The sequence below is a fragment of the Schistocerca nitens genome, chromosome 1 (assembly GCF_023898315.1).
Source record: "Schistocerca nitens isolate TAMUIC-IGC-003100 chromosome 1, iqSchNite1.1, whole genome shotgun sequence".
In the NCBI taxonomy this organism is placed as follows: Eukaryota; Metazoa; Arthropoda; class Insecta; order Orthoptera; family Acrididae; genus Schistocerca; species Schistocerca nitens.
Window position 1 is genome coordinate 1,207,583,993 of NC_064614.1, and position 12,793 is coordinate 1,207,596,785.

Here is a 12,793-nt window from a genome sequence, read left to right on the forward strand (position 1 = left end):
GTTAGTCTGATAACAGGGACCATAAAGTTTTATTACTTTCGGTATGCTTAACAGCATCAATCTGAACCCAGTCTTGACAATTTCCTGCCAAGCTACTGCTGGTTCTGAATCTCATGTATTATTTACCGTAGCAGATAAAGACAAGCTACCTATTTCATCGTGATCTACACCGATAAAACAGTGAAGTCACTTAATTCAGCATCTCATGAATTCTTTCAACGTTATGAGTAACTTTTCCTCTCTCCAGGTATTTCCTCATTACACAGATATTACAATTTCCTCTACACTGTCGTCGATGGATTATTACGTGTATGGGGCTCTGGAGCTTATCTCCTCAGTCTCTTGTGAACTTAAACAGTAAAACATTTTATTTTAAGTATCATTGCTTGAAGCGCATGACCTAAGAATGTGTCACATCCAGGTCACATCTTGTGTAACCATACAGTATATACGTATCGATGCTTGATGGATTTTCTCCTCGTTAAACTATGTGATAAATTCATGGTTGGTCTCTTGGGCGTACAGATTTTCTAATTTTGTTCTATTTCGCTTTTGATAAGAACTATTTGTCTCTATTCAGCCACATTCTTTCCTACGCGTAATTCGTTAAATCAAATAACGAGGCGTTGCATAAATGTCAATTTGGGAATAGCCGGGGCCACATATTCAAAATGCTCTAGAAAGTTTCAAAAGATTCTACTAAGTATTTATGTTGATTATACAGTGTAGTCGGAAACAGTCCGAATAGCTTGTAACATAGTTGTAGCGAGGGGGTGGTGACAAACGACTGTTAAGAAAAAATTTCGACACGTTGCGCCGTTTTCGAGTTAATTAGCACTGAACTTGGCTAATCAGGCCATTGCCGCGCAAATTCAAGAGGTTCGCCAGAGACGATATCAACACATAAATTGGAGATGGGACGGTATTAGGGATCCAAACCGAGCCAGAAGCGTAAGTCTTGTGCGGTATCATCTATGCCGTGAGAAAACTGACACTAATTGTATCTTGCGGACCTCTTGAATTTGAATGCGCAACGGCCAGAGGCTAACTTCAGCGACAATTAACTCGAAAACGGCGCAACGTATCGAATTTTTTTGTGAATATTTCTTTATCAGCACACCCTACCCGACAATACAAGCTATTCTGACTGTTTCCGACTGCCCTGTATAATCATCTTGTACCTAACCATAATGCAACCATTTATTACAATCACTTGAAAGCGTCTAGATAGTTCTGAATAACACTGTAAAGCAAAACTGGGTTAAATCCACGTGCAGTGATGCTTCGCGGGTTTAAGGCCACACATGTACAAGTTGCCTCATTTATGTCTAAACAACATGGGAGGCACTTCACGCCACTTCTGCAAGGTTGTTTTCCTCTTTTTGATTCAGGCTGATGGGAGGCGTCGCCTGCTCTAGGTTTGAGCTGAGCTTAGACCAGGATACGCATCCTTTATAGTTACAAGTTCCACTGACGTTTCTCTAATACTCCGTTATAAATCCGTGCTACACACAGTTTGAATGGTTTTACTTTTTTGCGTATCGTGATCACATGCGTTGCAGGGTTAGTTTACAAACAGGAAATTTTTCTAGAGCATTGAGGGATAGAATTCCATCGCTAAACATGCCACATACGGTCTTTCACTATTCACTTTTTACGTAATTATACCCTAATGCAACCATATTAGCTCGTTCACGTGAGTAAATATCATGCTATATGTAACATAGGCCCACGCCCGGGTTCCCGGGTTCGATTCCCGGCGGGGTCAGGGATTTTCTCTGCCTCGTGATGGCTGGGTGTTGTGTGCTGTCCTTAGGTTAGTTAGGTTTAAGTAGTTCTAAGTTCTAGGGGACTTATGACCACAGCAGTTGAGTCCCATAGTGCTCAGAGCCATTTGAAGCCATTTGTAACATAGGCCAAGGTTGTGGCTTGGTTGGAATGCAACAAGTTTATTAAAGGAAAACATTAACCATTACACAGTAATCAGCACAAAAATGTTATTCAATAACAAAAACACAAGCTACCAGTCATGGAATATAAGATTATTAAGTAAACACTTGAGGATGCAATAGTTTATTTACATTAAAACACGAAATCCAAAATAGATAAACGTACTAAAAAGAAGAGAAAGAACAATATAAATTGGATCAAGAGTTATTCAGTCGATAGTCAGAGAAATTGATCGTGGCGGATGCTAGTGTTCAATATCTTTGCAGTAGTTGTGTAAGTGAATATCTTTGGAGTGTTGTGACCTTGCCGCTCTCGCAATCGCTGCCGCTGTTGTATGCAGCCACGTGGCCGTTGCTGCCATATAGAAGGCGGTTGGATGTTTATTGACCATCCGAGGAGATGGTGCTACAAAGGACCGCTGGAGACCTGGTAAGTAATGACGAAGTACTTAATACAAATGATAGAAGAGAAATTTATGGGACAATTTGATTGAAAGAAGAGAACAATTGCTAAGGAACATCCTGAGGCATTAGGGAATCGTCAGTTTGATAATGTAGGGTAGCGCAGGGGAGGGGAGAAGCGGTAGACAGAGATCAGAACTTAAGTAAAGTAACCAGGTTAAGATGGATGTAGATTGCGATACGTACAGAGAGATGAAGAGACACGCACAGGATTAACTAGCATTCAGAACTGATGTCGGGGTTCACAGTCATATTGAATTTTTTTAAAAGACATCACCATATTGGCAGCAGACTGTGGAAATTATTTATTTCACAATCACAGGAACGTGGCCTAAGGACGCAATACTTTCCCTTGTGATGAGAGTTTACTGGCCTAACATTTTGTACAGGAACTTTTGTACCTTAATTTCATAATATGCATGGTGCTTACGACGTTTTTATGCAGTAATATGGAATAAACATATGCGCAAATTTTTCTGTTTGAATCTTTATTTTATTTATTTTTAGAATCACTTATGTGACATATTTTATCAGCTCTTCGTAAATGCTATGTAAGGAGTTTAATAATTGCTCACATGTTCTGTTGTATAGCACTTTTTTACATGATAATGAGCGAGAATCAAGTAAACTTCCATACATTGTACTTTTGTAAATTAATTTTAACATCTACTTTTCATATTATCTTTAGAGTCTTGTCTTTGCTAATCTATTTAAGCAGCGCATCCTAATACTGTGTAGTTACTTTTTGCACTTTTATCGACAGTATTTTAAGCACTTTGGAATTTGTTATTATATGCACATAATCTTTTACGCAGCTAAATTCTTCATATTAGGGTTGGTAAAAAGACATACTATGTGTTTACAAGGTAGTGTCTTGTGATGTATTGTCCAAATTTATTATGCTGCGCTGTTAGCTGTATCGTGGGCGAGCATTTTGTGCCTTGCGTGCTTTTTCACCAGTTGCAATTTATACGCAAACAAAGTAATATGTGTGGGAGCTTTTGAACAGAAACGCTCACTTATTTTTCGTGTCCTGTCCCCTTGCACATTAAGATTGTATCGTCACTTAGAAAGCTGTATGTCGTCAACAGACGTAAAAAGATGTTATGATATGAAGCTTACATTGTTATAGCTAGAATGTATTATCTCTGATCATAGACAGTCTGACTTGTGAACGTATTTTCGCGCCTACGGCCTTACTTCACTTATAAAGAGTGTGTTAGAACATTGATTTGTAGTGATATATGTGAAGGATGTTAACAATGGTAACAGTTCACGTAATTTACATCATTTCACGATGTAAATCTCTCTAGTTGGCCTCTTCATCCAGATTCCTTCCCGAAACACTGCTCCATATATTTTCCTCAGAATTTTCCTTTCCTGCTTTTCAATCTTCTTATGACCATGAATCACTGTAGTTTCTGCAGCATAAAATGCTTCTGGTAGGACTATTGTGTTGTAATGCCTTAGTTTCGCATTGAGAGAAACAGATTTCTTATTATAGTCAATTCCAAGTGAGCTTATATGCTTTTTGTAATCTGGCTATTGAGTTCAGTCCTGATGGCTGGATTATCTCTCCCAGATATCTGAAGTGGGCAACTTGTGCCACTTTCCTGTATTGAGTGGTAATGAGGAGATTATCTACAGGTTTGTTTTCCATATACTGTGTTTTCTCGTGGGAGATTTGTAGTCTAGTTTTCAGATACATATAATCTGTGCTTCGTTTTTGTATTGCTTTGGCTTTTGCGGTGCAGCTTGAAAATCGCTCAAAGGTCGAAATTGCAATTCTGAAATTAATCATTTAAGGAAGAGCACACAGAGCGGCGTCAAACTATTTTTTAAACTGAAGACTGTAACAACACCGATAAGAACGGGGGAGAAACGGAAAGAAACGAACAATTATTGTTCCTCCCCTTGTACTGCATCTCGAGAGTTGAAATTTCACAACGATGTAGTTTGAAGTTCGCGCTACAGAGGGTATTTTGTTTCCATGTGCGGATCTAACGAGAGAAGCCTGAACTACGAAATAAATATGACATACATGTTACTGTCGACAACTTGTGAAGATCAGCGAAGTGTAGTATGGGATTTGTGCGCCATTGGACATAAACGGTGTGAAATTCACAGGGTCATCCGTGGCGTGGATGGGGATGACTGCGTGCTGACAAGGGAACCTCCCCATCGCACCCCCCTCAGATTTAGTTATAAGTTGGCATAGTGGATAGGCCTTGAAAAACTGAACACACATCAATCGAGAAAACAGGAAGAAGTTGAGTGGAACTATGAAAAAATAAACAAAATATACAAACTGAGTAGTCCATGTACAAGATAGGCAACATCAAGGGAGCGGGGAGTCAGGAGCGCCGTGGTTAGCGTGAGCAGCTTCGGAACGAGAGGTCCTCGGTTCAAGACTCGTGAAAACTGTATTTTTTTATTTTCTGTCTGTGACAAACTCTTACGTTTTCATCGCTTTTTGGGAGTGATTTCCACATCCACAAGAAAACCTAAATCGGGCAAGTTAGAAGAATGTTTTTACTCATTCGCCAAGTGTACAAGTTAGGTGGGTCGACAACATATTCCTGTCATGTGACGCACATGCTGTCACCAGTGTCGTATAGAATATATCAGACGTGTTTTCCTGTGGAGGAATCGGTTGACTTATGACCTAGCGATCAAATGTTTGCGGTTCCCATTGGAGAGGCACGTCCTTTCGTCTACTAATCGCACGGTTTTGCGGTGCGGTCGTAAAACACAGACACTAACCTTATTGCAATGAACAGAGACGTCAATCAACGAACAGACAGATCATAACTTTGCGAAAATAAAGAAATTAAAGTTTTCACACGAGGGAGGACTTGAACCAAGGACCTCTTGTTCCACAGCTGCTCACGCTAACCACGGGACCACGGTTCTGCTGAGCTCACGCTATCCTTGATGCTGTATATCTTGCGCATGGACTACTCGGTTTGTATATTTTGCTTATTTTTTCATACTTCCACACAACTTCTTCCTGTTTTCTCGACTGATCTGTGTTCACTTTTTCAAAGCCTATCCACTGTGCCAACTTATAACTAAATCTGAGGGGGGTGCGATGGGGAGGTTCCCTTGTGAGTAGTAATGTCTCCAGGTGGTGTTTATTCTTGCAACAGGGCCGTGTGAACCTTAGTGATTCTCCAAGCTCCGGGCTGCCGGTAACAGCTGCAATCCTGCAGACGACGAATCCATTGAAACTTTGAACAACCTGCGTGTGCAGTTGCGAACCTTATCGTAGCAGTTCAACCTTTCCTACTGTGCGGTGTACGATATTGTTCATGTCACGTTGAAGTTTCGTGAAGTTAGTGCATGTTGAGCACCTAAGAACCTGACAGACAGCCACAAGGGCCAGCGAATGACAGCAAGCTTGGGTCACTTAACGCCTTACACTGCAGAAGGGCATGACTTTCCGTAAGGAATCGTCACTGACGATCAGTGGTGGGCCCACCACTACATGCCCAGAGCAAAGCACGCCTCTACGGAGGGGAAACATGCTGCTTCCCCAGTACGAAAAAAAGCTTTGAGTGACACAATTTGTTAGGGAAGTGTTGTGACAGTGTTCTGGGAGATGCACGGCATGTTACTGGTGGACTTTGCTGGACACAGGACCACGGTAATTGCTGCAGCTCGCGTTAAAACGCCGCGTGCCCCTCATAACAGATGGCACAACATTAATGCTGACGGTGTCATAACTTCTTTATGACAATGTTCTCCCCTCCTCCCATCTCTCGATGTTGCTGCTCGTGTTCGTGAGAAAACTACGAAATTTGGGTGGGTCGTGCTCCAGCATCCACCATACAAAACTTCCTGGCAGATTAAAACTGTGTGCCGGACCGAGACTCGAACTCGGGACCTTTGCCTTTCGCAGGCAAGTGCTCTACCATCTGAGCTACCCAAGCACGACTCACGCCCCGTCCTCACAGCTTTATTTCTGCCAGTACTTCGTCTCCTACCTTCCAAACTTTACAGAGTCTCGGTCCGGCACACAGTTTTAATCTGCCAAGAAGTTTCATATCAGCGCACACTCTGCTGCAGAGTGAAAATCTCATTCTGGATCCACCATGCAGTCCGAACTTTGCACCGTCGGACTTCCATCTGTTTGGCCCCATGAAGAAATTCCTGGCCGGACAAGGTTTTCTGATAGATGCGGAAGTGAAATCAGTATTCTGAAGATGGCTGTGCTCCAACCAAACGGACGTCTACGTTCTACGAGAAGGGCGTATTGAAACTGGTACCACGATGAGAGAAATGTATTGAGAACATTGCTGACTACATCTACATCTACATGTATACTCTGCCTGGCAGAAGGTTCGTCGAACCGTCTTCACAATTCTCTATTATTATCTCGTATAGCGCGCAGAAAGAATTAACACCTATGTCTTTCCGGACGAGCTGTGATTTCCCTTATTTTATCATGGTTATCGTTACTCCCTATGTAGGTCGGTGTCAACAAAATATTTTCGCATTCGGAGGAGAAAGTTGGTGACTGCAATTTCATGAGAAGGTTCCGTAGCAATAAAAAACCCCTTTCTTTTAATGATTTCCAGCCCAAATCCTGTATCATTTCTGTGACACTCTCTCCCATATTACGTGATAATACAAAACGTGCTGCCTTTCTTTGAACGGTTTCGATGTACACCGTCATCTGGTAAGGATTCCACACCGCGCAGCAGTATTCTAAAATAGGGCTGACAAGCGTTGTGCAGGCAGTCACCTTAATAGGCGTGTTACATATTCTAGGTGTTCTGCCAATAAAACGCAGTCTTTGGTTAGCCTTCCCCACAACATTTTCTTAGTGTTCCTTCCAATTTAAGTTGTTCGTAATTGTAATACCTAGATATTTAGTTGAATTTACGGCTTTTAGATTACACTGATTTATCGTCTAACCGACGTTTAACGAGTTCCTTTTAGCACTCATGTGGATGACCCCACACTTTTCGTTATTTAGGGTCAACTGCCACTTTTCGCACCATGCATATATCTTTTCTAAATCGTTTTGCCGTTTGTTTTCATCTTCTGATGACGACAGCGTCATCTGCAAACAACCGAAGACGGCTGCTCAGATTGTCTCCCAAATCGTTAATATAGATAAGGAACAGCAAAGGGCCGTAATACTCCGTGGGGAACGCCAGAAATCACTTCTGTTTTACTCGATGACTTTCCGTCAAAAGCTACGAACTGTGACCTCTCTGGCAGGAAATCACAAATCCAGTCACATAACTGAGACGACATTCCGTAACCATGCAATTTCACTACGAGCCGCTTGTGTGGTACAGTGTCAAAAGCCTTCCGGAAATCCAGAAATACGGAATCGATCTGAAATCCCTTGTCAATAGCATTCAACACTTCATGTGAATAAAGAACTAGTTGTGTTTCACAGGCCCATGTTGACTGTGTGCCAATAGACCTTTTTCTTCGAGGTAATTCATAATGTTCGAACAGAGTACATGTTAATATACGTTCCAGAATCCTGCTGCATATCGACGTCAACGATATGAGCCTGTAATTTACTGGATTACTCCTACTACCTTCCTTGAATATTGGTGTGACCTGTGCAATTTTCCAGCATTTGGGTATGGATCTTTCGTCGAGCGAACGGTTGTACGTGATTGTTAAATATGGAGCTAATGCATCAGCTTACTCCAAAAGGAACCTAAGTGGTATACAGTCTGGACCAGAAGACTTGCTTTTAGTAAGTTATTTAAGTTGCTTCACTGTTACGAGGATGCTTACTTCTACGTTACTCATGTTGGCAGCTGTTCTCGATTCGAATTCCGGAATATTTACTTCGTCTTCTTTTGTGAAGGGTTTTTGGAAGGCTGTGTTTAGTAACTCTCCTTTGCCGTTTATGAAAAAGTGGGAAAAAAATGTAAGTTCGTTTGTGATTTTTTTGGTTTTGTTGCCTATTAAACTCAATGGTAATAAAGTTATTGTGGATGGCTTAATTCTTTGGCTTAATTCTTTGGGTCCCATGACCACGTAATAGCATTACATGACTTTTTTTTAATAACTTCACGCAATAATAAACGGTTCCGTTCAAAATTTCATCAGATTTCCGCTAACGACAGCCTCCCAAGTAAGCAGAGTCGCTGGCTGGCTGGTGTGTACGTGTACTTGAGATTGGAACAAATCCCGCCTCGCATTTCAGTACGCGGAATGGTTGAAATGCCTCACTCACATTAGCAAGTGCAGGGGATGCTCTACAACTCTGGAAGCAGCGCCGCGAACGCACCGGAGGCCGGCGACATAACACTGTGGTGTGGCGTGGCGTGGTAGGCGGCTGAATGGGCCATTGTCTGGGGGGCGGCTGTAGACTCCGCTTGTAAGCCGGTGCCGCGGCCCGGCGGCAGAGACAGAGGCGGGTAAACAAAGGCCGCTATCTGATCATCTGTCGCCATTGTTTGATTTCAGCCGCGGGGCCCGCGAGGTGCCGGGGTCGGGGTGAACGGTCAGGATGAACAAAGATGAGCCCAATTCGTGAAAGGTACTGGGAACTCGGCCGCGTCCGGCTCGCGTGACGTATCTGTGAGAAAGAGAGAGGTTGTGCAGGTGGCTGCGAAATTCTGCTGCGGACGGGACCACCGTGTTGGCTTTACGATGCCAGTTAACATATTACGCCAACGGTTCAGTAGTGTAAACTAACATTAGACGAGAGAGGTTTTCCCTCTGTTAGATACTTCGTACGTCCGCGTCTTCATTTTATCTACCTTCAGGAATGCTGCATTTGCATGTTAGGAGGCGGTATGTTTAATAGTAGACTACATCTCACATACTGACGTTATTAACCTTATTTAATTCATTGTACAAAGTGTGTGTGTGTGTGTGTGTGTGTGTGTGTGTGTGTGTGTGTGTGTGTGTGTGTGAATGCCCTGTAGCACTTCCCGAGTTGTAAAAAATGGTTCAAATGGCTCTGAGCACTATGGGACTTAACTTCTGAGGTCATCAGTCCCCTAGAACTTGGAACTACTTAAACCTAACTAACCTAAGGACACCACACACATCCATGCCCGAGGCAGGATTCGAACCTGCGACCGTAGCGGTTGCGCGGCTCCAGACTGAAGCGCCTAGAACCACTCGGCCACCTCGGCCGGCCAAGTTGTAAAACGAAACAGTTTTAAAATTTGTGCACAATGGAGCTGCCTACTCTCCCTCATCCTTCCCCCATTCGTGCAGACAATATATATATTAGATTTTCACAAACGAAACACGCATCCTTCCCAGTTGCACAAGCAGATGTATCAGTGCACTGATATTTTGAAGATGCCTATATTTGTAATGAATATTGATTAGTAGCAACTGAATCCAGAGTCATTTGTCGTGCTATCTCAAAGCTATTTCATCCTTCGCAAGAGTTCCCCTTGCAACTGAAAATACCAGATGGTTCCGAGTTCTAAAATCTACCAAGAGATTTCTACGCTCAGTTTTTTTAGCAGTCAGTATCAAAAAATACTGCAGAGTGTTCCGAAAGCATTCAGATTAATACCGGAGGTAGAGAACATCAAAACAAATATATTTCGATAAGGAACTCATTGTCTCTGAAGTCAACCTGTGGTGTTGGTTGGTTGGTTTGTGGGGGTTGAAGGGACCAGACTACAAAGGGCATCGGTCTCTACCTCTGGGGTAAAGGAACATTTTGTTAAAGGGGCTACCAAACATTCGGACGTCTGCATCGCCTATTACGTGAAACAGGCACTTTCCTTGCAAGTATGAATGACGCAGGTCGGAATCAAACAGTGCAAACTCCCGAAATAGGAAACGAGAATCTGCTACATGTTGAGAACACTCCGTCTACAAGTAACGACGTATTGCGCACTTAGTTGGCTTCACAAATGGCCTTGTGTGGAAAGTCTTACATGACCAGTTGCTTCATCCTTTCGATCTTCCGCATTTGGCAGTAAAGCACCTGAAGATTTTCCCCAACGCGTGCAGTTCGCACAACGGCTTTTACAACACACTGCCCTGCACCTTTATTCTTAATCGAGGTTAAGGAAACCGATGAGGCTTCGTTTCTCGTGAAGGCTATTTCAATATTCACAGTTCGCGTGTTTAGGCACATGTGAATCCACGAGGTACTCGATCTCGTGCTTATCAACAGCATTCCGTGTTAATGTGTGGGTCGGCATTCTCGGTGACAGGATTGGACTGTAGATACTTACATTTTGCCTCAACGGAGATATCTTCGTGGAACGTGTTCTGCCAGAACTGCTGGAGGATGTACCTGTGTATGTTAGAGAAAAGATGTTCTTCCAGCACGATGGAACGCCAGCCAATTTCAGCACAGCTGTGAAGAACATTTGACAGCGACCTTCGTGAAGCGATACATCTGCCTAGGTGGCGCTGTAGCATAGGACCGGTATTACACTATAAAATTTCTTTGTCAAAGATTTGATGAAAGATGTCATCAAATATTCCGTCAAATATATTTGACAAAGATCTTTGACGTAGAGCTAGAAGGGGTATTACACTGTCATCATATTTTTCGTCGAAGTTCAAGATGGCTGACAACAAGAACTTGTTATTAACAGCAGCAGTTGATTGTACCACAATTGCATTGTGTGCACATGTGGTACAGAACGCGGGAAAAAAAGGAAATGTACCTGAGTGAAGCCGCGTGTTTTACTACGACACGATAAAAGCATTCAGCAAAACTTGTTACGTGAGCTTATAGTGGAGGGCGTCAAGTCGTACATCAATTACTTAACAATGGATGATCATACATTTCTGTATGTGCTCAGTGAAGTGATTTCTCATATCTCAAAGAACAATATTCACTTTAGATCTGCTATATCTGCAGAAGACAGGCTCACTGTAACACTGCGATTCCTTGCTGCAGGAGAAAGTTACTCTAGCTTACGGTACAGAACTCAAATTCCACAGTGCACATTTAGTAAAATAATACCTGAAACGTGTGAAACAATTTATAAAGCACTAAAGGACCAACGTCTGAATGTAAATAAATGTTCAATACACTTTATGTTCATTAAGAACAATTTTTATTTTAGTTTATTAGCACAGCATGTATAATTGGTGTCCTAAACTACAAAATTAATAGAGATGTATGAAGCTGATTAGGCGTTTTACAACGTGAGGCATCCTCAGTACAAAAATAGATTAAGAAGATTGGAGAGCTACAAAAAAAATTATACGTATATATGTAATTAATAAAATGGTATCGTCCTCTTCTATACTAGTCTGCTGCAAGGCAGCCTGGATATATCCAGAGGCGGACGGTTGTGCTTGTTGAGTTGTCGCATGCAGCAGATCCCACCTGTCCATCAAATACCGCTGCAAACCATGTATTGTGCCCGTTGTAAATTCCTTACCGCCCACATTATCCATCTCACGCAGTTCAGCTGCGATGTGGGTGGCAAGGGCACTGTAGCGTCTTCTTGGACAGGCTGGGGCAGAGTCCTGGCCATATCAGCCACAGCCTTCAATGTCAGCCACAACGTCTGTTGTGCCTTTCCTTCTTTTTGTGTGAGGCCGTTCCTGATGCTGGGTCTGTGGCTGTGGCTCACTGTATGCGACAGAAGGTTCTTGTTGAGCCTGCATTTCATGCTATAAAATAAGAGATGAAAGTCATTAGTTACATACTTCCTTGCACATACATAAATATTATTTACAGGTACCCTCAAGCAGAGAAGAGTGGGAGCAAATTGCAGAGGATTTCGAGAAGAAGTGGAACTGTTATAACACTATAGGAGCAATGAACGGAAAGCATATTCGTATTAAATGCCCACAAGCCAGTGGATCTCACTTTTTCAATTACAAATCCTTCAACAGTATCATTTTATTTGCCATGGTAGATACTTCCTACATATTTTTAAATGTTGATGTAGGAAGTAATGGGCATGTTGGTGATGCTGGAGTGTTTTCAGAGAGCAAACTACGGTAGTGTCTCATTGACCGATCTATTCTCAACATTCCTGAAGGCAGGAAGCTTGGGAACACAAACATTACAACTCCAATGGTTGTACTAGCAGATGATGCTTTTCATCTGAGTTACCAGATTACGAAGCCATACCCCTTAAAAGGAATCACAAAGGAGGTTTTCAATTACAAACTGTCACGAGGAAGAAGATTATTGAGAGCAGCTTTGGTATTCTTGCAAGTCCCTTCAGGACTTTTCCTATTACCCTTAATTTGCCCCCAGAAAAAGTTACCACAATTACACTGGCTGCCTACACGCTGCACAACTTGTTAACTAAGAGAAGAAAACACTTGTACACTCGTCAGGAAACGGTGTCTGCTGTAGCAGGCGACTGCACTTACCTTGAGTCACAAAGCACAGAGGACCTACAGCGAATGGAACCAATAGCTTTCCAAGCTGCTTCTGGACGTCCAGTACA